Below are 3681 nucleotides of genomic sequence, written 5' to 3'. Positions count from 1 at the left end.
CCTGGTCCACAAGAGATGCTGGTCATGAGGTGGTCGCTGGATGTGATGGCTCGGAAGCATTGGAGGCTCAATTGAATGATTTCTGAGGAGCACAGTTAGCAGATCTAGACCAACTAGAAACAAATGGAATCTTGGGGGCGGAGGTTCTGTAATCAAGGCAAGTAGGGGAAGGGACAGCAGCTGGGAGAAGAGACAAGACTTCAGACTGTACCAGGAAGCTGCCAGCCTTGGTTCTGCTTTGTTACGATACTCTTTTGTTCCAGACTGGGCTCAAATGGCTTTCCTCCCTCTGGTCCTCCTGGTGTTGCTTGGATTAAAATAGAAAATATTAGGAATAATTACCTGTAGGAATAACTCAGTGGAAGGAGGACATTAATAATACGAGAAAGCAAAGAACGAGTACGGATCAGTTGATGTGGCCAAGCTTCTGTTCTTAAGTGGATATAAGGGTTAAACGGCTTTTAGTAGGACAAAGATCTCCCATCTATGTGTTTTTTTGTTTCAGAATAAAACACATTAGTTATTTCTATTCTCTCCATTAATAAGGACATTCCTTTGGGTTATGTACAAATGACAGGCAGTTCCTCTCACTTTTTGTGATCTCCCGTATGATCTGTCCTAGCCACGTTTTGGGTTTCTTGATATTGATTATATGAAGCATGAAGCAAGCAGATATAAAAGAACAAGTAGCAAGTAGCAGACAGACAGCAAAGCATCTTCAACCTGGGCACATAAAACACCCAGCAGACGTGACTGGGGAAGCCCCAAGAGATTTCCAGGTGGCACAGAGTGGCTTCCTGTGGGTGAACGCCTACCTAGTCATTCCCACTATTGCTATTTTATGCCATGAGATAAACGGTGACAACAGTCTGTTGGAAACGGCTTATTGTGCAACTATCCCTTAGGATGGATACTGTGCTTTCAACACCTTAGCTGTTTGCTGCTGACATCGGTCCCTTTTCAGAGCCGGGGGACAGCCTGCCCCAGGACAGGGAGCCCTGGAGGACACTTGAAATAAGTGCTTGAGTGGGAGACAGGAGGCTCCTCTCCTGTTCTCAGTCAGCTTCCACCAAAGCAAGCAGCACAGGAAAGTTGCCAATGTCATTTAGATTAGTCAAGTGACCTGTCCAAAGTCACCAGCTGATACCACATTAGAACCAGGGCTGATGCCAAGTACACGTCCTGACCAGGGTTCCAACATACCTCTATAGGCAACAAGCAATTAAAATACAAGTCTCAGGGAGTTAGCTCAAAGCAATTGGCTAGTGTCTTATGCAAATTAAGTAAGCCAAACGTTGACAAAATCATTCAAAGGCAGTGTTTTCAACTTTGATCCACACCTGTCTTTCCCCCAATTATCTTAGAGGAGAGCTTCAGAGCCGACAGATGGTGGTCATCCCTCATCAGGGGAGCACTTCTCTCCAGCACAACCTACCTGACCTTCCACACGCTTTCTCCTCAGATGGAAGCCTTGTCAAGGTTAGGTTTCATCCTGCTAGCAAGTAGCCCAGGCCCAGGCATAGACGGCAGGAAAAAATGCTCCAGAATTACTGGCTCACTAGATGGAATGTTTGAATGCACAATTAGTTGACAATTGTTCTGGTTGGGCACGATTTTAGAAAGGTCAAGTAAAGGCGTTGTCTATAGAACTTAAATGTGGACATTCACAATTCTTCTCTTAAAATAAATTAGAAACTAAGGAGCTCTCTCCCTTTTAACAGAATTTCTCTTTCTTCTTCTTTTTTTTTTCAATTCTACCATCACCAAACTTACTCTTTAAAAATATGCTCAGAATCCTCCAAGGATAAAACCAAAGTGAGAGACAAGAGGATGCAAATCTGAAAGGTGGCTTTAGCTGTCTTGCCACATCTGCTCAGAATTCTGCAGCTGGCGGAGCCCCAGAAACTACAGGAGTGACTGAGTCACAAGGTCTTCAGTGTGCCGCTGAGGACGCTCAAAGATTTCCCCACAACTTTGAACGCCAAGCATGTGAACTGTGAGAGTCACCAGACGACAGCTGCCTCATCCCTTACAGGTCGGAATCCTTCCCTTCCAGCTAAGATCCTAATCAACCGCTTTAGCTGGCCTTGTTTTAAATGTCTAACCGATGCTAGTGCTCCTCCCCCGCCACGGAGGGCGCTACTTCACAGTTCGGTGGATCTTATCATCTGTTTTCCAGAAAGTCGCTTGAAATTCATCTTCTGCTAATTTCTTAACGTAACTCATGTTTATTCACTTTGGCAACTCACCTGCAAGCAGCCTTTCTCCTTCATTAGCCATTAAACAAGTAACTCTAAAAAGAAAGATCATGAGCCAGGCACACCCTCCGTTCCTTTTTCCTGTTTTCGTTTTAAAGAACGCAGTATCCCTTGTGCAGCCAGAGTTCTGCTTCCCCCAACCCCCGAGTTTCCGGTTTCCACCTTATCATCACTTTCAGTCGCCACTTGAACTGCTCTCATCTACCAGGCCTTGTAGGAGACTCAGTCATCGACACATTTCTCCTCACTACTTCCTTCTCTGGACCTAACTGCACCTCTGAAGGTTTTAAGGAGTTCTACCCTGTACAGATCACAGAGCTGGTCGACATCTGAAAGTATCCACCGCGGCTAAGATCCGGGTGAGGGATCTCCCCACATTTCCCACACCACCATGTCTGGGCCATCTTTCTACAGCATCTTTCCACTCATGCCACCACGGACACTTTCCTTAAGCCCATCCTCTTCTCGAACCACACACTCCTGATCCCTTTGCTCTCCATTTCTGAACTCTCTCTCCCTCAGCTTCCATTCTCCCTCCTGTATCTCGGGGCTCTTATTTGCATCCTGATGGCACCCGACTTTCTCCCCTGTATACCCTTTTCTGATACAGACAGCCTGTGTACCACAGGAAACATTATGTGCTTCCCTGTCTCATATCTTGACATATGAAGACAACGTGACTAGGTGATCTTGAAATGACCTTTCCAAAAACTATTATCAGCATCAGCACAGGGTCTGTGCTCCGGCCTTCTGGTGGCCTGTCTGTGCAGGCTTCTTTTTGATTCTACTCGACAAGCATGTTGGCAACATGTAACAGGAGCAGGCTCTGCAAGGAATGGGCTGGGCTGCACCCCTGACTGAAATGATTGTATCTGCTTTTAGCTTTTCTTTCTATAAGGATATGTCTTGGATATTGTTTTACATGCTTAAAAATAAAGGTATGGTTTCTTACAAAGTTAAGTTATCATTACCTACCTTTCTTTCCTTCCTTCTTTCTTTCTTTTGCAATACATTTAGGTCAAATATGTTTGCTAAGCAGAAATGCTAAGCAATTTGTACGACAACTGGAAAGTATTTCAGGAGGAGCTTCATTTTGAATCAGACATCCATTAGACAAATTCCTGAAGACTGTTTTCTTTTGCTCAGTACCTGCTCAAGTTAAACCCCACCCAGCCAGAGCAGAACCCAAAGCTTCCTTTGTCTTGAGGAATTCACGCACGGAGGCTTCCCGAGCTGTTCTGCGTCAGAACACAGAGTGAAGAGAAAGAACACACACCTGGAAATAGAGCAGAGTCCAGGGAGGGCTCACGTGTCTGTCCGCTGGCTAGGAAATCTCTCCTAACCTCTTGGACAGTATGAACTATGACCGGTCAGTTTATACCTGGAATTTTAGGGGGGGTTTGAACTCCCCTATTCTGACTTA

General features: G+C 45.3%; 1 long non-coding RNA gene across 1 annotated transcript; it reads right to left on the bottom strand.

The window, feature by feature from the left end:
- Window positions 1–6: 6 nt before the first annotated feature.
- Window positions 7–2348, bottom strand: LOC116089347. Its single transcript, XR_004118299.1, has 3 exons — window positions 2250–2348; window positions 1436–1558; window positions 7–307 (listed from the first exon to the last, which is right to left on the bottom strand). It is a non-coding gene; the product is annotated as an uncharacterized LOC116089347 (long non-coding RNA).
- Between the last annotated feature and the right edge of the window lie 1333 nt (window positions 2349–3681).

Source organism: Mastomys coucha, unplaced genomic scaffold (assembly GCF_008632895.1).
Source record: "Mastomys coucha isolate ucsf_1 unplaced genomic scaffold, UCSF_Mcou_1 pScaffold14, whole genome shotgun sequence".
Lineage (NCBI taxonomy): Eukaryota > Metazoa > Chordata > Mammalia > Rodentia > Muridae > Mastomys > Mastomys coucha.
The sequence above is the reverse complement of the archived record's forward strand: the minus strand, read 5'-3'. Positions and strand labels throughout refer to the sequence as shown.